Here is a 26,104-nt window from a genome sequence, read left to right on the forward strand (position 1 = left end):
ATCACTCATCAGAAAATACTTCTTCCATATGAGACTATTTCATACTTCTCATTTCCTTACTCCTTAACAACAACAACAACAACAAGATAGGCAGACAATGTATTGGTTTCCTACTGCTGCTATAACAAATAAGTTTAGTGGCTTAAAAAAATACCAACATATTCCCTTACGGTTCTGAATGTCAGAAGTGTAAAATCAAGGTACCAGCAGGATTACACTTTCCCTGGATGCTCGTGTAGAACAAGAGCCTTTGCTTTTTTGCTTTCTCTACCTTCTAGAGGCTACCTGCATTCCTTGCCTCGAGGTCCCACATTATATCTCATTAAATAGTATTCCACTAACTCTGATCTGCTGCTTCCCTTATAAGAACCCTATGAGTACATTGGCCCCCCATGGATAATCCGGGATGATCCATCCCCAGGGCTTAATTTAACGAAAGTGAAAGTATTAGTAATTCAGTCGTGTCCGACTCTCTGTGTCCCCGTGTACTGTAGCCCACCAGGCTCTTTTGCCCATGGAATTTTCCAGGCAAGAATCCTGGAGTGGATAACCATTGCCTTCTTCCGGGGGTCTCCCCGATCCAGGGATCGAACTGGGGTCTCCTGCCTTGGATGTGGATTCTTTACCATCTGAGCCACCAGGGAAGCCCTTTAACTTAATGATATCTCTTCAAAGCCCTTTTTTGCCATAAGCTAACATTTGCTGGTTACAGGGATTAGGGTATGGCTATTTGGGGACCATTGATCTATCTACCATAGTCAGTCACCTGCTCACAACCCAGAATTTCCAAACTGTCCTTTTTCACCTCTAGTTCTGAATGTTTCCAAATTAAATCCCATTTATCAGTTTGCTCACATACCTTTTTGCTAGCCATTTTCTCTCCTCCCTCTGTGCTCCATCAGGACTTTCTTCTTTTAGACTAGACCTGTTCTAGAAATGGGAGGCATTGACACCACCCACTCAGATGACTGCTCATCCTTCTCGGCACTGGTGGGGAATGGATTTCTGGGAGCATTTCCAGAGCTCACTCTGTACCTCTGAACATGTGCTTCCTGTGAGAATGTTAGATAACTTTTGGAATTTACAGAAGTCATTTTCATATTCTACTGTGTATGTATTTGGAATTTGGATCAGGAGAGATTTGCTTCCTCTGTTTGGATATAGGTCATATTTGAATTATTGTTGGTGGAAGTCTCATTGGTGAGTTTATTTAAAACCAGGGGTGGTTCTTCTAAATCTAGGGTCCCTAAACCCTAAAGGCTCCATGGAAGGCCTTCATGGAGCCAGACCTCTGGGACTGTGCAAGGTCGTATGACTGTTTTCCTGGAAAGACTGGACCATACCTCTTATTAGATTTTTACAGAAGTTAGTGACCCAAGAAAGGTTAATGACCAATTGAACTGATGGTGGGCGGGTTTCTTTTCCATTTCCCTAATAGGTAAAAGGCCCTTGGAAGTACACTGCGTGTACTTTTTCATATGTAATATCTTTTTTCAGCTGGGACTCAACGTTTTCCATTCCTATGGAAATAGACCTCCCATGAAGGTTTATTCTGTTTCTGCCGGCATATTCTGAGACATCTTTGGAAGAGGACATGGGAAACCTTTGTTAAGTGTAATCTGTATCTTGGATAGGCAATATATAGTTTGTTTAGACAGGAAGTGAAGATAAAAAATGTTGTCCTCCTCACCCCCACACCCCTCTGAACACGAGATGTTTTACTTGCATTTTTTTCCAGCACATATTTCTTTGGAGCTGAAAACTAATCTCCTTTAATGTCTTGTCATGCATTTCCCTCTCATCTTTGATCACCATTTACCCTTTCTTCTGACTCCTTGCTGCTGCTGCTGCTAAGTCGCTTCAGTCGTGTCCGACTCCGCAACCCCATAGATGGCAGTCCTCCAGGCTCCCCTGTCCCTGGGATCCTCCAGGCAAGAATACTGGAGTGGGTTGCCATTTCCTTCTCCAATGCATGAAAGGGAAAAGGGAAAGTGAAGTCGCTCAGTCATGTGCGACTCTTAGCAACCCCATGGACTGACTGCAGCCTACCAGGCTCCTCCGTCCATGGCATTTTCCAGGCAAGAGTATTAACTCCTTAAGTTTCCTCATAAAGAATGTATGATATTTTCCTGCCTTTATCATTAACTTTACCTTCACCTTTATCCATACTTTGCCTTATGGGAACCCAAAAGATGAGGACTGACTTGGAATTTGCTGAGTTTTCATACATTGCTAGATAGGTGAGACTTAATGATAGTAAAGGAATGTTGTGTATGTGTAAGGCAAAAAGCAAATGAACCCAATTATTTCCTGTTTGAATAAAACATGAATAACTTCGTGTTATTTAAAGCTTAGTGAGCAAAACAAATGACCAAAGGTGATTATTTATGCTTTCTGAATTGTAAAGGCTTTTAAAAACAGGTGCAATTTGGAATTAAGCTTAGATGACTGCAAAAGGGAATTCATTAAGGTTCACTGACTTGGCAGAGCAGTTTTGAAGCACCAGGCAGAAGAGGGAGATTAATTTTCCATTCAATAAAATCTCCTTTCTTGATGAGTTTATCTTCCTTTTTTGTTGTTGTTTGTAAATGTGTGGTGTTTGGGAAAATTACCTCTTTGACAATAAATAGGATATATACAAAAATCTCTTTGAGAACTTTGGGACATTATGCAAAATAATGCTTAACTACTATGAAAGGAATACATTGCTTTCGACAGAACTCACTTATGTTCATTTTTGTTTAAAACAAGAATGTAAGTCTCATTTGCCCTCATTTAACCATTTTATAGATAGAAAAAAAATTGATATTGGGATAGATGGTCTTTATAGCATTATGTAACTATTTAGTGACAAAGTTGGTGATAAAACTCAGGAGTCCAGAAACGGACTCAGCGATCTCTTATATTATACTGCCTGTGTTCTATAGAAAGAGGAAAAGGTTGAAAGTTGAAGGACATAGATTTCATGCCTTGTAAATGAAACCACAATGAGGTGTACCTGCACACCCACCAGCACAGCTGAAACTCACCGTGTGTTGGCTTGGATGTAGAGCACCTGGAGCTGTCGGGTATGGCTGGTGGGATGGCTGGTGGGAGTGTGAAAAGGCACAGCCACACGAAGAGCAGTTTGGCAGCTTGTAACATTAAACATGCTTCCTTTTGGCCTAACAGTTCTGTTCCCATGCATTTACCCAAGAAAGGTCTATATATAACTGCTCACAGCAGCTTTGTTATAACCACTAAAAGCTGGGAACAGCTCATATGTTCATCAACTTGTAGAGAGACAAATTGTGGTATATTTATTTACTTATTCCATGGAATACTACTCATCAATGAAAAGGAAGGAACCATTGATATAAGCAGCATGGTGACTGGAACTCAGAAACATTGTTGAGAGAAAGAAGCAGAAACAAAAAAAGATACTCTGCATGATTCCATTTATATGGAGTCCTGAAACAATCAAGAGTAGTTCTAGTGATAGAAATCAGAGGTGGGGGTGTGGGAGTTGACTGCAAAAGGGCATGAGGGTACTTTCGGGGTGAGGGAAATGTTCTATATGTTGCTGAAAGCGGTGGCTCTATTGGCATACACATGTCCAAGCTCATCATAGTGTGTACTTGAAAGGGGGCATTTTACCGTATGTAAATTATACCTCAATAAAGTGATTTTTTAAAAGAGGATCATGAGATATTAAGGTGCTGAACAACAAAGCACAGATGGTGTAAAGCGTAAAATATTTTTACCATGCCATTGAATTTTCTCTGGTCCATTATCTCTCTCAAAATTGTAGTCCTTCTGTTACGGTCCCCTTGCCATTTGCCTGAGAATGCATATAACTACAAGCCAGCATCCCATTGTGGAAAAAACTGAACAGTCCGCCCATGCACATTTCCACAAGCAAGTCTCTTCTGTGCTTGAGAATATTTTGCCAATTTAAGCAGCAATCATGGGAATCATTTAGAGCTTCCATTATTAATTCTTTTTTACTTACCAAAAATTTACAAGCACAACTATATATGCAAATAAAATAACATCCGGAGACATGCCAAGTGTTTTTCTGTTCTCTAGGAGGAAGTTTAGAGGATTTGTAGACTGAGTAGGTTGAATTTATAGCTATATTCTCTGCTTAAAAAATCTAAAAATAAGGACGTTGGCATCAAAGTTGGTGTTCTGAGTCATATTTTAAACCCTGTAAGCCTGTGGCTTTGCAAAATGCTATTCAGAAAACTCTAAACTGCGTATCCAATATATTTTCGTCTTGCCAACTCCTCCGCCAGCTTCTTTCAGTGATTTCTTTCAGCGATGTCCAAGACTAGAATTGTAGTCATATGGGTCCTCTTGAAATGAGTTCTAGGTATAAGATGAGAGCAACCTTGCTTCTAACTGAATCAAAGATTCCCAAGAGCTTTCTCTTTAGTGTACTTGAGGATTATTCAGTAACCCAAGGCACACAATGGAGAATGAAAGTGAGTAAAAATTAGTGATTATATTCATTCTGTTGCTCAACTAAAACAGGAATGTCACCAGTATTTTCTGTGACTGTACCTATTGTATGATAGGTATCTTGCGAGGCTGCAGGGTATAAAGATGAAAAAGAATAGTATCTTCCCTCTAGGAACTTACAATTCAGTAAGGAGACAGACAAACAAAATTTTTTCATTTTCCAAATACAATTCCTAAAATAAAGTATGTGCAAGGGCAGCCTGGTGTGCATTAGCCTTGGAATGTTAAGTCCATTTAGCCTAATGTGTCATTTAAAGCCAGTGTTTCCTTATTGATTTTCTATCTAAATGATTTATCTATTAATTTAGTGGAGTGTTAAAGTCTCCTACTGTCCTGTATTACTGTCTCTTTTCCCCTTTGGGTCTATTAATATTTGCTTTATATATTTAGGTCCTCCCATGCTCGGTGCATAAAGATTTACAAATATCATATGGTATCCTCTTGTTGGATTGACCCCTGTATCATTCCATAACGATTTTCTTTGTCTCTTATCACAGCCTTTTTTTTAAAGTCTGTTGTGTCTAATATCGCTACCGCAGCTTGCTTTTGGTTTGTATTTGCAGGGCGTATCTTTTTCCATTCCTTCTCATTCAGTCTGTGTGTGTCCATGCCTCTGAACTGAGAGTCTTGTAGGCAGAGTAATGATAGGTCTTGTTTTTTTTCAATTGGATAATTTATTCTATTTGCATTCAAAATGTTTATTGATAGGTATGTGCTTATTGCCATTTTGTTAGTTGTTTCTTGGCTGTTCTGTAATTCCTTTCTTCCCCGCTCTCTTCCTTTGTGATTTGACGATTTTCTGTAGTAGTATGCTGAGCTGCCTTTGTCTTTCTTGTATCTGGGAATATTAGGGAGGAGTGGATGGAAAGTGTCATTGGAGCTACAGCCAGGATGACCACTCTGCCGTGTGCACACTGGGGGTGGAGGTGAGGGATGCTCAGGGAGTTTGTGGGGAACTGCAGGTGGATTGATGTTGCTGGAAGGTGAAGTGTGAGGAGGATTGTGGGAATCAAGGCTTGTGTATAGCATGGAAGACTTGAGGCTTCCTCTTGTTAAGTCAGTAGTTTTCAACTGTGCCTTTTTGTCATCTAGAAGATTTTTTTTTAAAAGTGTTAGTACCTAGATCCCAGGACTGTTGAGTTACCATCTTTAGGAAGAGATAATGTAATTCTGTGTAGAAATCCACACTGGATAGCGCAGTTAACAGGAAAGTTACAACTCAAAAAAAAAAACAAGTACAAAGTGTAAGAGGTAGACTCTTGCTACTCCCTCTATTTTAAGTGATTAAATATATCATCTTAAATATGTTCTCATTATAAAAATGTTGAAATTACAAAAGTTTAGTAAGAAAAAGAGGTGAAAAACCCCCTTTGATTTACCAACCAAAGGTAGCCCTTATTAATTCTTTGAGCATTTCCTGTGATTTTCATTTTCAGTATGCATTTTATGTAGTTTTGTGTACTTTTGTATTTCATATTTTTCTTTTTAAAAAATTATTTCTGTTTTTCTTGGTTGCACTGGGTCTTTGTTGTGGTGCCTGCTCTCTCTAGTTGCGGCAGGTGGGGGCTACTATTCACCATGGTGCATGGGCTTCTCACAGTGGTGGCTTCTGTTGTTGTGGAGCACAGGCTCTAGGCACACGAGCTTCAGCAGTGTGGCACATGGGCTTAGTTGCTCTATGACATGTGGGATCTTCCTGAACCAGGGATCGGACCCATATCCCCTGCATCGGCAGGCAGATTCTTATCTACTGTACCACCAGGGAATTCCTAGTATATTTCTTTAAACATGAATACTTTACATGTTATAATTCTTCACAAATAGCTTTAGAAGCAATACTCTTCATTATATAAAATAATATATTCCAATCTAATTTGCTTAACTTTTCCTCTACTGTTTGGCATTAAGGTTGTATCCACTTTTTACCTATTACAAATGTTGAGTCAAAGGGTAAAACTATTTTATAGCATTTTATAACAACCATTAAATAGGTTTCTCATATACTTTAATTTATTTATACTTACTCCTTGGAAGGAAAGTTATGACCAACCTAGATAGCATATTCAGAAGCAGAGACATTACTTTGCCAACAAAGGTCCGTCTAGTCAAGGCTATGGTTTTTCCAGTGGTCGTGTATGGATGTGAGAGTTGGACTGTGAAGAAAGCTGAGCGCCGAAGAATTGATGCTTTTGAACTGTGGTGTTGGAGAAGACTCTTGAGAGTCCCTTGGACTGCAAGAAGATCCAACCAGTCCATCCTAAAGGATATCAGTCCTGGGTGTTCATTGGAAGGACGGATGCTAAAGATGAAACTCCAGTACTTTGGCCACCTCATGCGAAGAGTTGATTCATTGGAAAAGACTCTGATGCTAGGAGGGATTGGGGGCAGGAGGAGAAGGGGACGACAGAGGATGAGATGGCTGGATGGCATCACTGACCTGATGGACATGAGTTTCAGTGAACTCCGGGAGTTGGTTATGGACAGGGAGGCCTGATGTGCTGCAATTCATGGGGTTGCAAAGAGTCGAACACGACTGAGTGACTGAACAGAACTGAACTGAGCAACTGAGTGTAGTGCACACACAGAAAATTGCATATAATTAATGTAAATGATATTGTGTGATTGGAAATCTGTATACATGTATGTTACCATCCCCACAAACCAGATAATAAACATACAAAAGATCAGGAGTTTTGAAAGCCCTAGCAAACTTAGTGGAACAAGCACCCACAGATACTCCTATGTGTCTGATTTCATTTCCAATCTCGTTCTTCTTGCCCCATAATAAAGAAGTCAATAAGTCTTGGTGAATAGGGAAATTCAGAGGGCACCCATGTGTTACTGTTTTCACCATAATGGGGTCGCAGAGTCGGACACGACTGAGCAACTGAACTGAACTGATGAGCAAATGTGTCATAATTTGCCAATCCTTCCTTTCACTGGGTATTGATATTCAAAATTACTTTTCTAGTCTCTGGAATATAGTGTCTGAAACTGATCAGGTAAGGGGGGATTTTACTGGACTGATGTGGGAGTTGCTCACAACCCCTGGGCTGGAAGCTGGAAGCACGGGTGGAACTTGGCAGGGCCTCAGATGCGGCCCAGATCCATCCATCCTCCCATTCTTTTTTCTGGTCCTAAAACTGTCACTCAACCCTACCCCCCTCCCACTTCTGTACTGACCCTAAGGTAAGCAAACTTTGAATTCAGAATTAACCCTGTGGTTTTCTGTAAGGAGGATGATCCATCACTTTCACCCAAGAAGCTCTGGGTCACTGAGAGTGTGGGGAGTTGGATGGAGAAACAGAAATGCTTGACCTGAAATTCTGAAGCAGGACTGGGGAATGAGGCACACACAGCAGGGCTGACAGCAAGGCTGTGAATCAGAACCAGGTGGTCAGGCTGGAATGAGGTCAGAGGAGGAGGGGGGCTGAGCCAGCAGCCCAGTGTACATCTGAGGAGGCCTGGAGAGGGACAAGGGGATGGCAGGAGGGACCGGGAGGGTGTCCTGAGTTACTGCATACTCCCAACTCTCATTTGGGGTTTACTGTAATGAAGAATCATACAATATATTCTGTTTCTTTGATTGTTTAATGAGTGATATGTGTTTGTGAAACCACATTCCAAAGGCACCAAGATATCCACTGAAAAGTTAATTTCCCTCCCACCCCAGTCACTCAGCCACACAATTCCTTGGGTGAGGAAACTGAGGCAGAAACAGGCAGATTGCTGAAGATCACTATCACAGTGTATGTAAGTTATTCTGAGGTATTTTTAAAAATAAACTACATTCCCAGTACTAATGATATTAAAGGAACAGAGATCCCATGTATGTCTTTGAGGTGCTCACTATATACAGCCTCTGTCCTGGGGGTTGGAGACAAGGGTGATGAAAGACATAATTTATATTGATCACAAGAGACATTGAGAAGTTGCTGAAAATCACAACTTTTCATGTGTCTACCCTATAATATATATATATATATGTATATATATATATATATATTTAAAAATCCATCTATTTGACCTTCTTGGTTGCTCAGACACTAAAGAATCTGTGTGCATTGCAAGAGACCCAGGTTTGATCCCTGGGTTGGTAAGATCCCCTGAAGAAGGGAATGACTATCCCACTCCAATATTCTTGCCTGAAGAATTCCACGGACAGAGGAGCCTGGTGGGCTACAGTCCGTGGGGTTTCAAAGAGTCGGACATGATTGAGCAACTCACACACACACATGAATGCTGTATTTCAACAAAAAATCTTTTAAATTCTGTAATGAGAACTCTTATTTGCCTTCACTTCTGGATAAGCAGACATTTACTGAAACTGAAATTTCTGGAGAGCAGCAAAAATCCACAGGCCCTCACAAGCCATAGAGATCCCCTGTAAAGGATTCATATGTTTGTATGGGATTGGGGTGGGCCTCCCACTCTGGCCCAGGGCCTGTTTGTTCACCAGTTTAGGATATCTGGGGAAGGACAGGACCAGAGAGTGTACACCCTATTTCTCCATGCTGCAGCTGGGGTGCTACCGCTATTGAACTACATTTTGGAATTGAACTTGGAACATGTTTTCCCCCTTTAAGAAGCCTTATCAACCCTCTGCTTCACATGCATTGCATTGGTCTCCCTGGTCTCACCTGGGTATGTGACCACACACTAACAGATTTCTATGAGAAGATGTGTTTAGAGTTTCAAACAGCTGATTTATAACTACCTTTGGGGGATATCACCTCTCAAAAGTTGAAATTATCAATGCTTGTTCTGTTTACCTTGCTCTTTTGACTGTAGACAATGAATTTTAGGCTTTTCATTCCCTTGGGTGGTTCTTTTGGCTTGTGATGGGTTGGTCTTTGTGAATATATGAGTACATGTGTGTATCTGTTTTAACCTACATGGTGGTATTTCTGAGAATTAGAGACGTCATAACTTAAAAAAAAACCGTGGGCCTGAGTCATTGCTAAATGTAAGGCAGGCATACAGATCAAAGATCAACCAACTGCTTTGGAGCTTGAAGATCATTTTAACATCCAGATTTGGCTTTTTAGTTATTCTGTAAGGGTTTTAATTAGACCCCTGATTGCTTGTAAACAGGCCTTCAGTGACCTAAGCCAGTACTGCCTGCCATGATAGAAGAAAGCCTTTGAGATCTTGGAAGACCCATGTTTCATTTCTGTATATGTATGTCAAAAACCTCTCAAATGATCTATTTGTGAGTTCGCGGATGACTAAGTCTTGACCTAATTTATATTGGTGTTTCCACATGGTGAAGTTGATTTTAACCTGTGACTTTTGCTATTCATTCTTTCCATGAGATCACTAGAGTATCTGGGGCTTCCCTGGTGGCTCAGTAGTAAAGAATCCACCTGCAATGCAGGAGGTTCAGGTGTGACTCCTGGGTGGGGAAGATTCCCTGGAGAATGAAATGACAACCCACTTCAGTATTCTTGCCTGGGAAATCCCATGGACAGAGGAGCTTGAAGGGGTAGAGTCCCTGGGGTCGCAAGAGTCGGACATGCCTTAGCGACTATACAACAGCTAGAACATATGGACTTAGAAGGCTTTATAGAGACTGATCTGAAGTTATAGACTTACATCTTGATATTTTGCTCATTTGTTTTCCGAGTATGGTATTTTAAATTACTCATAATGAAGTTCTCAAAACTTGCTTATTGGAGTTTATTCATCTTTCAGTGCACAGCATAGTTCTTTCTTTTTTGAATTCCAGTGTTATATATCAGATTCGGCAAAAGTAGATTCACTTCAGTGGCAGTGGTTTTTGAGAGAGAAGATGGATAATTGCATATCTGATTCTGTTGGATTCAAAGATTATTTTTAGGAGGATAAGATTGTTTTATTGATATATTATTTAATGCCACAAAATTCACCCTTTTAGACTATTTAAGTTTATCATACTAAGTGAAGTAAGCCAGACAAATATCATATGATGCCACTTAAATGTGGAATCTAGAGTATATGACAGAGATGTATTTTTTAGTATACTCACAAAATTGTGCAACCATCACAACCCATCTTATTCTAGAATATTTCCATTACCCCCAAAAGAAATCCCAAGCCCTGGCAAACACTAGTCTGCTTACTGTCTTCATAGATTTGCTTATTCTGGGCATTTCATGTAAATGGAGTCATGTAATATGTAGCCTTTTTTTATCTGACTTCCTTCACTTAGCATAATGTTGTCAAGTTTCACCCACGTTGTAGCATGACTGTCTTTCTTTCCTTTTTGTAGCTGAATAATATTTCATGCTCTGGTATCTTAGTCTAAGCTGCTATGACTAATTACCATTGATTGGATGGCTTAAACAACAAACATTAATTTCTTTCAGTTCTAGAGACTGCAAAGTCCGAGGACCGGCTACCTGCAGATCTGCTGTCTGGTGAGAGATCACTTCTTTGTTTGTAGATGGCTATCTTCTTGGTGTGTCCTCATATGGTTGAGAGTGGAGACAGGAAACAAGCCTCAGGCCACCAATCCCATTCACGGGGCTCCACCCTCATGACTTAATTACCTCCCCATGGCCCCATCTGCAGATACCATCGCATTGGGGATTAGGCTTCAGTATATGAGTTTGGGACTTTACAATCCATCAGTTCATACATAGCATATAGATATTTTACTTTTTATTTATCCATTTATCAGTTGATAAACATTTGTGTTTTTCTGATTTTTAACTATTATGAATTATGCTGCTATGACTATTCCTGTGCAGGTTTTCTGTGTGAATATACATCTTCAGGTTTCCTGGGTATATACCTAAGAGTGATACTGCTGTCTCATATGGTGTCTAAGTTTTGAGGAACTGGCAGACTGTTTTTCAAAGTATACATTGCCACCAAAGAGTCTGAGTTCCAGTTTCTCAATATCCTTTCTAACTCTTGTTATTGTCTGCCTTTTTGTTTGCTTCTTCTTTATTATTATTATTATTATGGCCATCCTAGGGAGTATGAGGGGCTTCCTAGGTGGCATCAGTGGTAAAGAATCCGGCTGCCACTGCGGAAGATACAAGAGACTTGGGTTTGATCCCTGCACCAAGAAGATCCCCTGGAGGAGGGTGCAGCAACTCATTGTTCTTGCCTAGAGAATCCCATGGACAGAAGAGCCTGGTGGGCTACAGTCCATGGGGCTGCAGAGTTGGACACAACTGAAGTGACCTAGAATGAGCATGAGGGAGTATGAAGAGATTTTTTTTTTTTTGTAATTTGCATTTCTTTCAGGGTTAATAATATTAAGCATCTTTTGCTTATTGACCATTTGTGTGTCTTCCTTGGAGAAATATCTGGAGAAATATCTTTTCAAGCTCTTTGCCCACTTAAAATAAATTATTTTTTCATTGAGTTGTAAGAATTATTTCTATATTCTAAATAATAGGCCCATGTCAACTATATGATTGCAAGCATTTTCTCCCATTTTTGAGCTGTCTTTTTATTTTCTTGATTTTATTCTTTGAAGTATACAAGTTTTAATTTTAAAGTCCAACTTACTTTTTTTTTCTTTTTTGCTTTTGCTCTAGATGTCATATGTAAGAGACCATGATCTAACCCAAGGTCAGGAAAATTTACCCTGTGTTTTCTTTCAAAGGGTTTATAGTCTGAACTCTCACATTTAGGACTTTGGTTCATTTTGAGTGAGTTTTTGTATGTGGTATGAAGCAAGGCTCCAACTTCATCCTTTTGCATGTGAATATCTCCTTTTCCCAGCACCATTTGTTGAAAAGACTATTTTTTCCCTATTGAATTGTCTTGGTACCTTTGTCAAAGTGGATTGACCATAAATGTGAGAGTTTAAGTTCTGCATTCTCAATTCTATTCCATTATCTGTATGTTTACTTAACACTTGTTACAGAAATGCTAAGTATGGATCCCGTTTCTTGTGTACTTGGGTAGATTTAGCGCACATTGCTTGGAGATATGTGTTAAGGCAGTCCTGCACAACAGTTGCATGAGTATTTAATTTCTGAGATAGTTTCCCCCAGATTTTTTTGAGCACTTTGTCCAGTTAACTGAGAATGTCACTCCCTGGAGTGGTACTTCTCTCTTCCAAATGACGTTGGACTTCCTATTCAGATGTTTTCTCTTGAGGGTAATTCCAGACTGAAATGGGAAGGATGGAGCCTAAGTAGTAAGCTGTGGAAAGCAAGGAGGAAGGGGTGTGGGGAAGCTGGGTTTGGGGAGAGAGGTGTGATAATGAGAGACCCAGGGAGGGCTTTTAGGGAAGACTGGGTCAAATAGGGAAGCATGAGCCCAGTCTCTGAACATTGCTTGTGGTTTTTATGGGATGGTCATGGTTTCTCATGCTTCTCTAGGCCTCTCAAGTCTAGACATGAAACTAAGCAAAAGGCGTCCAAGTGTTAGTATCGGCTGTTACAAGCCTGATTCATAAGCCAGAAATGGTTCCTGTGCCTGTTAGGCTGTTATCTCCTTGACAGATATACCAGCCTTTAAAGGTAAGAGTTCATTCACCATTTCACAGGATGATTGAGCTTTAAAGTTGGTCATTAGGCTGAAGGAATGTTGAAGTATTACCTCAAAAAGGAGATTCTGACGTCAGGAGGATTTGGAATGGGCTGTTGAACCTAGTTAACAGATTTGCTTTTGCTGTTGTTTGCCCAAGTGCAGGATCTCTCAGAAATCCTTAATGTGCCAATATGTCTTTAAGAAGGGAATATAGGAGCAATGTTTACCAAGGTGACTGGTCTGTGGGAACTCATTTTATCCCCCCATAGACAGCCCTATGAAAGTGTTATTTGGCAGAGCACATTTTGAGTAATTATGATCCAGGATATCACCTTTATTTTTCAGTCATGAAATTTGATTTCTTAGTCTTTTTGAGCTGCTGTTTCTAGGACAGGTCATGTCTACTGGTATATTGCATAGAAGCTATGCCATCTCACTTATCAAAAAAGTGAGAGCTTAAATTAGAAGTTAAGACAAACTCCTGAAACATTGCATGTATGTACAGTTAACTTATAAAATACCCTACCTTCCAGGATCTGATTTTTTTTTCACGTTACTTGTTTGTATGCCCAGTCGTTCAGCCATGTTGACTCTTTGTGACCCCATGGATTATAGCCTGCCAGGCTCCTCTGTCAATGGGATTTATCAGGAAAGAATACTGAAGTAGGTTGCCATTTCCTTACTTGTTTAGATTGGTCTATGTGGTGCCTAATAATCCATGATCTGTTGAATGGGTAAAATTTGATTTCTGCAGCTTTTGCTCTGATACACCTTTTAAAAGATAGAGGACAGGAAGAGGCAGGGGAACAGGGACCCACACCAAGCAAGACGCTGACTTTTGCCATGGAATAAACAAAAACATGAACAGCTACCCAGTTCTGAGTTGTCAATTAAGCTTGTCATACCTGGAATGCTTTCTTAGAGTGGTGTGGTAGAACGGACTGTATGCCATCACATATATGGATGTAGCTAGCTATGCTATATTCTAATGGCTCTTCCATCTTCCCTCCCTAAACCCAAACACCCATCTTCCTTCTTCTTCCAGGTCATCTAAATGTGTGTGCGTATGTGTGTTCAGTCGTGTCTGACTCTTTGCGACCCATGGACTGTAGCCTACCAGGCTCCTCTGTCCTTGGAATTCTCCAGGCAAGAATACTGGAGCAGGTAGCCATTTCTTGCTCCAGGGGATCTTCCCAACCCGGGGATCAAACCTGCTTTGTGTCTCCTGCATTGGCAGGTAGATTCTTCACCACTAGCACCACCTGGGAAGCCAGGTCATCTAATAGGGTTTGTTTATTTGACTTTCCTTTAAAGAGAAGGAGGGTTTCTTTTAACCAGAGGGAGAGTGGCAGGAGAAAGGGGGGAGAGTGTGAGAGAGAGAGTGTGAGCATGAGAGTAATAGAAAGACAGGAAGAGAGAAGTGGGAGGGACACATAAATAGATACCTAGTATTGGAAGAAGTCTTTGTGGTATAGATAACTTCACTTCCAGTAAATCCAGATTGTGTGTGTTGGTGTGCCATCTCTGATGTGTAACAACAGCACAGATGGGATTCCCAGTGTCAATAGTTTCCATTCACACCTCTAGTTAAAAGACCCAAGCCCTGTCATTTTTACTTATCTACATTTTCCCACATTCTTGGGAGGCCTGCACTTTTCCTGATGACTATGGGAGGTGTGACATAGGACAGTTCTCTCATGTTGAAGCATATTTCTCCAAAAACTGAGGCACAACCAGAGAATGAAGAGGGCTACTGAGCATATTGAGTCAGAATCTGAGGTTGGGGGTGTTGGGGAAATAAGAGAAGCACAGGTCAGGTGACCATTTTGGGAAAATGAACCATTCAGTTCAGTCCAGTCTCTCGGTTGTATCCAACTTTTTGCGACCCTATGGACTGCAGCACGCCAGGCTTCCTGTCCATCACCAACTCCCGGAGGTTACTCAAACTCATGTCCATCAAGTCGGTGATGCCATCCAGCCATCTCATCCTTTGTCGTTCCCTTCTCCTCCCGCCTTCAATCTTTCCCAGCATAAGGGTCTTTTCCAATGAGTCAGTTCTTCACATCAGGAGGCCAAAGTATTGGAGTTTCAGCTTCAGCATCAGTCCTTCTAATGAATATTCGGGACTGATTTCCTTTAGGATCGACTGGTTGGATCTCCTTGCAGTCCAAGGGACTCTCAGGAGTCTTCTCCAACACCACAGTTGAAAAGCATCAATTCTTCGGCGCTCAGCCTTCTTCACAGTCCAACTGTCACATCCATACATGACTACTAGAAAAGCCATAGCTTTGACTAGAAGGACCTTAGTCGGCAAATAATGTCTCTACTTTTGAATATGCTATCTAGGTTGGTCATAGCTTTTCTTCCAAGGATCAAGCGTCTTTTAATTTCATGGCTGCAGTCACCATCTGAGTGATTTTGGAGCCCCCAAAAATAAAGTCTGACACTGTTTCCACTGTTTCTCCATCTATTTCCCATGAAGTGATGGGACTGGATGCCATGATCTTTGTTTTCTGAATGTTGAGCTTTAAGCCAACTTTTTCACTCTCCTCTTTCACGTTCATGAAGAGGCTTTAGTTCCTCTTCACTTTCTGCCATAGAGCCCCCCCAAATAAAGTCTGTCACTGTTTCCATTATTTCCCCTTCTATTTGCCATGAAATGATGGGATCAGATGTCATGATCTTAGTTTTCTGAGTGTTGAGTTTTAAGCCAACTTTTTCTCTCTCCTCTTTCACTTTCATCAAGAGGCTCTTTAGTTCTTCGCTTTCTGCCATAGGGGTAGTGTCATCTGCATATTTGAGGTGTTGATATTTCTCACAGCAGTCTTGATTCCAGCTTGTGCTTCATCCAGCCTGGCATTTTGCATGATGTACTCTGCATATAAGTTAAATAAGCAGGATGACAGTCTACAGCCTTGACGTACTCCTTTCCTGATTTGGAACCAGTCTGTTGTTCCATGTCCAGTTCTAACTGTTGCTTCCTGACCTGCATACATATTTCTCAGGGTGCAGGTCAGGTGGTCTGGTGTCAAGTCAGTAAAGTAATTGCTGTTTTATATTTATTTCAGTTACATATGTTTCTTATTTTCAAAAAGCAAGCAAAACAAAACAAAAGAGCTCAAAGGAAAAGTTAAAATATTTCCCAATATCTCAACCAGAAACTAATCAGTGTTAGCATTAATTTCAGGCTTGGCTGGTGTGTAAAGTGAGATGATATAGGGAGGGATAAACGATGGGGAGAAATAATTGTATAAGACTGAGCTCAAGTTAAACATGGTTTTAAAAGTAAATAAAATATTTTATTTTACCTCAATTTAACAAAAGCCAAAGAAATAACCAGGCTGCTGAAGAGTAATTTTTTATTCCAACAGGATTAATTCCCTTAGTCAGAAGAGAGATATCTGTCTGGGAGTGAGAATGGGTTGAGTGAGCTAAAACAAGGTATATAAAAAACAGCCTAATTCTTTGGCCCAGCAGCTCTCCCCTGATGTCAAATGTTTGTCATTTGTGTTATTTTCATTTTGTTAGAATTTATTTTTTGTAACGTAGGCTTCCCTGGTGGCTCAGTAGTTAAAAAAAAAAATCTGCCTGCAAATGCAGGAGCTGTGGGTTTGATCCCTGCTCCAGGAAGATCCCCAGAAGAAGGACATGACGACTCATTCCAGTATTCTTGCCTGGAGAACCCATGGACAGAGAAGTCTGGTGGGCTATGTCCATGATGTCACAAAAGAGTGGAACATGACTTAGCGACTGAACAGCAACAAATACTTTTAACACTTAGTAGCTCTGCCTCCCCTGTCTATTCCCCCACTTATTTAATCCGGTCATTACCATTGCTCTTTTTTTCCCATGGTTTTATCATTCTGGATAATTTTATGTTTGGTGTGGTTCATCATTGTTAAGTTTATTTTGGAAAAGGCTTTTTGAAGCCCTATTTCCTAAGTTGTTTTATCTTTGGGAATTGTTCCATATTGCCTTTATTTTTGAAAGACAACTTTTTTATTGCTAAATTGTCTCCTACAGAGGCTATACTCATTGTATGGAGAATCCCATGGACAGGGAATCTTGATGGGACTACAGTCCATAGGCTTGCAAAGAGTCACACGACTGAAGTGACTTACCACACATGAGTGATTTATGAGAATGCCTGTTTTAATGGGGAACTTTTAAGAATATCTGTTTGCCTGAAATGGTAGAATTATATTGGGCAATAAGTTTGAGTTGATAATCGAATATTCATTTATGGGAACTTTTGAATGTTGGGAAATTAGCTGTTTTCTTAGTGAATTTCTCATTTCCTTGCTAAAGAAACAGTTTTCCCCCAGGCCAAAAGATTACTACTGGGCAGCTCTGTGGAGCTGTTTCTAGCACTTTGCAAAATTGTGTGGAATCCTCTTAAAAGGCTTCCCCCCCTCCCTCCTCACTCTGTGAAAAAAAGTACTTTGCTGGCCTGCAATGGAGGTTTTCTTTTTTTCATCTGAAGATGGTAGACAATGGTAAATATCAGATGCCAAACAAACTGGCATCTGATAATTGTTTGAACTGATAATTCTTTTTTCTTCTGTTTTGAAACATGATCTTTTGCCTCGTCACAGACTCTTATCTTTAAACTGAACTGCCATTATAAGCCCTTCCTAAAAGACACATGAACTTCACACATCTTTTTGTAATGCTCCTAATGGTTTTCCATGGAAGCTGTGTGGAACTAATCTCTGTACTGACACAGTTTGAAGTACCTGGAAGTTGCAGCTGGGCTTATTACTTAAAAATCCCTGCTGACCTCATGTAGAAAACTAATAGCCTCTTTCATTCTTTAATTCATTGTCTCCAAACAATGGAAGGAGTGGGGAAGAAAATTTCCTAGATGACTTCATATATTTAAGTGTTGGACACCAGGCCTAGGATGACTCAGCTGTCTACCAGCCATTGATTTTTTCAGAGTTGGTTAGAGTGAGAATACACCTGGAAGGTTTCGGGAGGCAGAAATATCCCAAGGTATTCTCACTTTGTGCTAAGGGAAAGGAGGGAGAAAAAAGAGGTTTAGAATGGTGTGGTCTAAAGGTGTATTGGTCTGACATGGCAGCTACCAGCCACATGTGGCTATGGAAATTTAAATTATTTAGTTAATTAAGATTTATTTATTTATTTATTTTTTGTTAATTAAGATTTAAAATTGAGTTTCTTAGTTGCATTTAATTCAGTACCCACATTTAACGAGAGGCTGTGATGTTGGACAGCCCCCCAAGCTCTGTTGGCTGGCTCTGGTTCAGATGCTGAGCTTCTATTTCACAATCATTCAGTGTTCATTACCGCCTTAACGAATGCTCTCCTGTCTTTTCTCCCTCCCTCCCACTGCTTTCAGTCATTCTTCTGCTCCAACTCAGGTGATGAAACTCGGTTCTTCTTACTGCCTTGCTGGCATCCTCTGGTTTCTGGGCACCAGATAGCATCCAGGGAATCCTGTGTATGACTGAGACTAGATCTTTGCACCGCAGAATCAACCAGACTCTGGCCAAGGTCCAAGATTTTGTCAGTGTCCTTTCCAAAGGACCATGGTGCTGGAGATTTTGACTCTTTAACAATAAAACTGCTCTTTAGAAATATTTAAGTACTTAGGACTTGTACTTTAATTCTCTCTTCCCCTTCTGAATGGATGTTCTTGATGTACAGTCCTGGGTTCTGTCCTACTTGTACCCACGACTGACCCTGTGGCCTTCAGTTTAGTTCAGTCACTCAGTCGTGTCCGACTCTTTGCGACCCCATGAATCGCAGCACGCCATGCCTCCCTGTCCATCACCAACTCCCGGAGTTCACTCAGACTCACGTCCATAGAGTCTGTGATGCCATCCAGCCATCTCATCCTGGGTCGTCCCTTTCTCCTCCTGCCCCCAATCCCTCCCAGCATCAGAGTCTTTTCCAGTGAGTCAACTCTTCGCATGAGGTGGCCAAAGTACTGGAGTTTCAGCTTCAGCATCAGTCCTTCCAAAGAAATCCCAGGGCCGATCTCCTTCAGAATGGACTGGTTGGATCTCCTTGCAATCCAAGGGACTCTCAAGAGTCTTCTCCAACACCACAGTTCAAAAGCATCAATTCTTCGGCGCTCAGCCTTCTTCACAGTCCAACTCTCACATCCATACATGACCACTGGAAAAACCATAGCCTTGAGTAGACGGACCTTAGTTGGCAAAGTAATGTCTCTGTTTTTGAATATACTATCTAGGTTGGTCATAACTTTTTTCCAAGGAGTAAGTGTCTTTTGATTTCATGACTACAGTCACCATCTGCAGTGACTTTGGAGCCCCCCAAAATAAAGTCTGACACTGTTTCCACTGTTTCCCCATCTATTTCCCATGAAGTGATGGGACTGGATGCCATGATCTTTGTTTTCTGAATGTTGAGCTTTAAGCCAACTTTTTCACTGTCCACTTTCACTTTCATCAAGAGGCTTTTTAGTTCCTCTTCACTTTCTGCCATAAGGGTGGTGTCATCTGCACATCTGAGGTTATTGATATTTCTCCCGGCCTTAGATAATTTCTTTGTGGCTCAGTTGCCAATTGAAACCTTGCTCCCAGCTACTTATTAAGCTATTGAAGAGAAATGCCAAGTGATAAGTGGGGATTTTGAGGTCTGTGTTAAAAGGTGTATTTAAAGGGTTCTGAAAGGGTTTGTGGCCATTTACAAATGGGATTTTCAGTGTTCCATTTGTTGTCTCTTCCTCAATATCAGACACATACCTACCTGGATCAGCTAACTGGCCCATAAAGTCTATCGTATGCTTTGCATGAGTGACTTTCTGAGTGAGGTCTGGGTTTGCTGACCAAGGAGCCCTCTTCCAAATCTGACCTACGTGACAGGAGTGGGATGCTCTGGTAGGCAGAGCCTATTGGTCATTTCTGCTGATTGAACTTGGTCTTTCTGACCCTGTGTTCTCATGCTTCCCACCTGACTAGCCTGAAGATGGGCCAAGAGTTTCTGCCTAGTGTTTCAGTTACCTAACGCTGTATAACAACGGCCTTAAAACTTGGTGGACTAAGATAATGACGTTTACTTAGCCCTCAAATCCGCAATTAAAACAGGGCTCTGTGGGGACTGCTGGACTCTGCTCTACTCAGTGTCCTCTGGGACTGCATGAAGGTTGATGTTTGAAGGCTTGCTCATTCGCATGTCTGGGCGTTGATGGGATGGTCTCAGCTTTTCCAGATGAGCCCCTCCATCTGTTCTCTCCATATTACTGTCCTTACATCATGATGGCTAAGTTGAAGGGTGAGAATCCTGACAGAGAGAGAGCATTAAGCGAAAGCTATATTGTCATTTCTAACAGAGCCTTGGAAGTCAGAAAGCATTGCTTCAGCTATGGTCACAAGCCTACTCAGGTTCAAGAGAAGGAAACAGACCCTACCAGTAGATAGAGAAATGTTAGTGTTATTTTGTAAGACAAGGTTTGGGATGAGATACATCTTGGTGCCATTGTCTTTAAAAAACACATCTTCCTCACTCTGTAATGAGGATTCAGAGTCGGCATCAGCTCCTTTTAAGCCATTGATAAGCCTTGAGGTCTGGGGCTCATCTCATTTTCAGGAGGTATGATTGTCATTGTTCAGCGCTGGGGCTGTTCTGCCTTTGGGTGTGAGGTGGGGGAGTTTCCATTTGCATAGTACTGGGACTTCTTTGATAGATGCTGTCTATATGCAGAATGATGTGTTGAAACACCTTCAGTGTGCTAAACCCCTTGTTCAAATGATATCTACAGTGAATGCACAACGTGGAAGAATCAAGTGAAGGGCAGGGTCCTGGTTGCTGAAAATTACTTCAAAAATTAACCAGATGGAATCCAGCTGGAGTTTTAATACTTTACATCTCACTTCTGACTTAGATTTTCTTATTTGTACTTTCTATTATTACTCTTTCTTTACATTGTCACTAGATGCAAACTCCTAAACAATTAGGATCCACCTTTCTACAGAATTTTTTTCAGTGTGATAAATGGGTGCTTTAGCATATTTCTTTGCCTATCTCTGAGATAAAATCTTCTAGAAGCAAGGGGAAGGGGACACAAGTTTTGGTTTTATGTGCTTTTATATTAATTTATTGAGGTGTAGTTGCTGTGCAATATTATTTAAGTTTCAGGTGTGCAATATTATTTAAGTTTCAGGTGTACAATATAGTTTTAAAGGTTATGCTTCTTTTATAGTTATTATAAAATATTGGCCATATTCTCTATTGTGCATTTTATCCTTGTAGCTTATTTATTTTGCACATGGTAGTTTATACCTCTTGATATCCTACCCCTATCATTCCTCTCTCTTCTTCCCTCTCCTCACTGGTAAGCACTAGTTCTCTATATTTGCGAGTCTGTTTATTTTTTCTTATATTCATTGGTTTTCTTTTTTAGAGTCTACATATAAATGATGCCACTCAGTATTTATCTTTCTCTGTTTGACTTGTTTCATTTGGCGTAATACCCTCCAAGTCCATCCATGTTGTTGCAAATGGCAAAATTTCATTCTTTTTTTATAGCCGAGTAGTATTCTGTTGTGTGTATATGTATATATATCACCTCTTCATCAGTTCATCTGTTGATAGATACTTAGGTTGCTTCCATATCTTGGTAACTGTAAATTATGCTGCTGTGAGCATTGGGGTGAATGTATCTTTTTGAATTAGTGTTCTTGTTTTGTTTTGTTTGGATATATACCCAGGGGTGGAATAGCTGGGTCATGCGGTGGTTCTGTAGTTAGTTTTTTGAGAAACCTCCATGCTGTTTTCCACAGTGGCTGCACCAATTTACATTCCTAGCACCAGCTGCATGAAGGTTCCCTTTTCTCCACATCCTCGCCAACATTTCTTATTTGTGTTCTTTTTGATGATAGCTATTCTAACAGGTGTGAGATGATGCCACTGTAGTTTTGATTTGCATTTCTCTGATTAATGATGTTGAGCATTTTTTCATGTGCCTGTGAGCCATCTGCATGGCTACTTTAGAATGTCTGCTCAGATCTCCTGCCCATTTTTAAATTGAGTTGTTTTGTTTTTTTTTTCAGTGTTGAGCATCAATCTGATTAACAAATAACCTGCCACCTGTTGAGTGTAGTACTAGTTACAAAAAACTAGAGTTAGACATAGTCTTCAAATTGCTTCTGATAAACACACTCTCCTGGAGGAAGAAAACAACCTTCACGGTTAACATTCGTGGCAGAGGTGCTTCACTTTTCTCTCGCCTTTTTAGCTTTACTCTGCCAATAACCACCTCGATTTTTTAAAAACCTGTTTTCTCTGCCTTTTCATTCTGTTTCTCCTTAGAACTGTTTTTCAGGTTGTACTGGTTTAGAAGTGTCTCATGCTTATTTTCTTGCAGTGGTCCATCCCCTAGGAGAGGAAACCTCTCTATATCCTTTTTCCTCCCCACCTACATTTGCTAAATTAGTGACTTTTCTTTCGGGCCTCTTACAAGAGATTGTTTGCTATTGCCCCAGCAATTCTCCCCAAATGTATACATAATATCTTGGGAAATACCTTTTATAGAATTTGTTTGAAGCTTAGCATCTCAGTCCTTGGGTTATTTTTAGTTAGGGGGACAGACAACTTGAAGTGTGTACATCTGATACCTTAACCACAACCACTAGGTATTTTGTTTCTTGTTATTTGAGAGCATTCAGGTAACATTGATGGAGTATTAGTCATTGTTAGCTTAATGTTTACATTGCTGAACAGACTTTACTAGATTTTTATGAGTGATAGAAGTTTAAAAAATTCGCATTCACATTTTTTAGTGACTCAACTGATAGTCTTTTTAGATCAGTAATGAAACGCTGTCTGTGGTTGCCAATTGTTAAAATCTACCCTACTTCCGCCAGCAGTTGTCAGTTAAGAGAGGTTCACAACACCCACTGATAAAATTCAAACCACAAGATGTTAATTTAAGTTCTTGGGAGGCACTCTCTTCTTACCCTTTAAACTGCTGAGTCACATCCTGCTCTGTATTTTAATTTGGTACAAATGAGATGCAATAGATGTTGGTCTGGCATTAGATACTGAAATGAAATGAAATGCTAAGATAAAAGAAGGCAGTTCTATGGAGTAAATCTTTCTATCATTTCTGGATGCAGAATCAGGGAGTGGTTCTCATCCTACACATTGCATCACAGTCACCTGGGGAACTTGCCTGGGCCTCATCCCAGAGCTTCTGGATGAGTTGGTATGGAGTGGGGCCAGACTTTGGTAGTCTGTAGATGCTCCTCAGGGTGATCCTGCCAGGCAGCCAGGCTTGGGAAATCCTGTGGGAGGTGTCCTCCCTATCCCCCACATTGCTCTCTACCTAGTCATGTCCTGTCCACATCTCTAAGGCTCCCCTCGGGACACCTCTTTAATAGCTCACAACATCAGCTTCTCTGAACTCTTCCCTGTGAATGTCCACAAAACCTCCTAGATAGCCCGCCCTGAACTGTGTTCTCACTCATTTCATCTACAGATACCTTATCTCCTTGGCCAGGGTGGGTCCCTCTTTGGATTAAGCCTCAGGTCACTTTTTCCCATCGTTTGGGGTTAGCAGAGCTATGGACACTTTCTGGTGGTGTTCAGTCACTCAGTCCGACTCTTTGTAACCCCATGAACTGCAGCACAGCAGGCTTCCCTGTCCTTTACTATCTCCCGAAGCTTGCTCAGACTCATGTCTATTGTGTCAGTGATGCCATCCATCTGATCTTCAGTCATCCCCTTTTTCTCCTGCCCTCAATCTTGCCCAGCATCAAGGTTTTTCCCAATGAGTCGGCTCTTTGTCAGGTGGCCCAAGTATTGGAATTTCAGCTTCAGCATCAGTCCTTCCAATGAGTATTCAGGATTGATTTCCTTTAGGATTGTTTGGTTTGATGTTCTTGCTGTCTGAGGGTCTGTCAAGAGTCTTCTCCAACAGCACAATTGGAAGCCATCAATTCTTTAACATATAGCCTTCTTTATGGTCCAACTCTCACATCCATAGTTGATTATTGGAAAAACCATAGCTTTGACTCTACGGACCTTTGTCGGCAAAGGTCTCTGCTTTTTAATACACTGTCTAGGTAGGCACTTTATAGATATTAAGTTGAATTTTCATCAGTTTGGCTGTTCTCAGCCTCTTGTCTTTCACGGTAGTTTCCTTTACTAGCCCACCTTTATCCATCAGTGTTTCTTCCTCTAGAGACAGAGAAGGGTAAGTCAGGATGGCTAAATAGCAGAAAGAGAAGGAAACTCAGCCTGTTTCTGATTTTCTCATTCAAGAGTGGAGGGATGGTCATATGTCCCGTGGACTCACCCCTCTCCACCCAGAACATTAAGTCTTCAGTTCTGGGGTGGCTCTGAGGACTGTTTGGGGGTAAATGCAACATGCAGGGAGCTGTCCTGCTGGAGAAGGTGAAGTGATTTGAGGATTCATCTCTATCCCAAGGCCTACTGAAGAATATGGGGTTGCTTTAGGAGAAGATAATATACTTTGGGAACTTGGAAACAGTGGCTTTCCTGCTTTGTCAAACAGTAGGCATTCTTACTACCAGTGTTTCAGGGGTTCCTGTTTCTGGGACCAGGAAGCTGACCATCATAGATATGGTTGGCAACTTTCTGTTGAGGGGTACAAAGGTGACCCAAGATTCCTGATTATAAGCCATGCTACCTTCTTAGAGCCTGTATTGTTTGCACTAAACCTCTGTAACTGAGAGACCCCCAAATAACAAGATTGAAGTTTATTTCTCTCTCTTGTGATTGTCCGGGTATGGTTATTCCTAGGCTGGTACAATGACATTGCCATCCTCAAATAATGGCTTTCAATTCTGAGTCTGGTTGTCACCATCTCTCAGCCCTCAGGAACAGGGAAAGGTTGAGGGTTATGCTCTTTTTAATATAGCTTCTACTCACATCTCTCTGGTGGCCACCAAGCTGCAAGGAAAGCTAGAAATGTAGCTTCTGATTAGATGAGCTTGTGCCCAGCTAAACCTGAGAGTTCTGTGATTAAAAGAAGTAAAATGGATATTGGTGAACGATAAGCTAAGGCATGCATTATCAGTTCAGTTGCTCAGTCGTGTCCGACTCTGTGCGACCCCATGGACTGCGGCATGCCAGGCCTCCCTGTCCATCACCAACTCCTGGAGTTTACCCAAACACATGTCTGTCAAGTCGGTGATGCCATCCAACCATCTCATCCTCTGTCGTCCCCTTCTTCTCCTGCCATCAATCTTTCCCAGCATTAGGGTCTTTTCAAATTAAGTCAGTTCACATCCGGTGGCCAAAGTATCAGACCTTCGGCTTTAGTCCTTCCAATGAGTATTCAGGACTGATTTTCTTTAGGATGGACAGGTTGGATCTCCTTGCAGTCCAGGGGATTCTCAAGCATCTTTTCTAACACCACAGTTCAAAAGCATCAATTCGTCGGTGGTCAGCTTTCTTCACAGTCCAACTCTCACAACCATACATGACTACTGGAAAAACCATAGCCTTGATTAGACAGACCTTTGTTGGCAAATAGTGTCTCTGCTTTTGAATATGCTGTCTAGGTTGGTCATAACTTTTCTTCTAAGGAGCAAGCGTCTTTTAATTTCATGGCTGCAATCACCATCTGCAGTGATTTTGGAGCTCCAAAAAATAAAGTCTGTCACTATTTCCATTGTTTCCCCATCTATTTGCCATGAAATGATGGGACCAGATGCCATGATCTTAGTTTTCTGAATGCTGAGCTTTAAGCCAATTTTTTCACTCTCCTCTTTCACTTTCATCAGGAGGCTCTTTAGTTCTTCACTTTCTGCCATAGGGATAGTGTCATCTGCATATCTGAGGTTATTGATATTTCTCCCAGCAATCTTGATTCCAGCTTGTGCTTCATCCAGCCCAGCATTTCTCATGATGTACTCTGCATATAAGTTAAATAAGCAGGGTGACAGTATATAGCCTTGGCGTACCCCTTTCCCTATTTGGAACCAGTCTGTTGTTCCATGTCCAGTTCTAACCGTTGCTTCCTGGCCTGCATACAGATTTCTCAAGAGGCAGGTCAGGTGGTCTGGTATTCCCATATCTTGAAGATTTTTCCACAGTTTATTGTCATCCATATAGTCAAAGGCTTTGATGTTGTCAATAAAGCAGAAGTAGATGTTTGTTCTGGAACTCT

The 26,104-nt window shown here is 41.0% G+C and overlaps 1 protein-coding gene across 3 annotated transcripts in view; it reads left to right on the top strand.

The window, feature by feature from the left end:
- Positions 1 to 26,104, top strand: part of OSBPL3 (oxysterol binding protein like 3) — a 195,945-nt gene that overhangs the window by 52,950 nt on the left and 116,891 nt on the right. For 2 of the 3 annotated variants that reach the window (XM_069588162.1, XM_069588164.1), the window contains exon 2: positions 10,851 to 10,901. The exons of the other annotated variant lie outside the window; for it this stretch is intronic. The gene's annotated coding sequence lies outside the window, so the exon portion shown is untranslated. The remainder of the gene's footprint in view (positions 1 to 10,850; positions 10,902 to 26,104) is intronic. 3 annotated transcript variants of the gene reach the window in all.

Source organism: Ovis canadensis, chromosome 4 (assembly GCF_042477335.2).
Source record: "Ovis canadensis isolate MfBH-ARS-UI-01 breed Bighorn chromosome 4, ARS-UI_OviCan_v2, whole genome shotgun sequence".
In the NCBI taxonomy this organism is placed as follows: domain Eukaryota; kingdom Metazoa; phylum Chordata; class Mammalia; order Artiodactyla; family Bovidae; genus Ovis; species Ovis canadensis.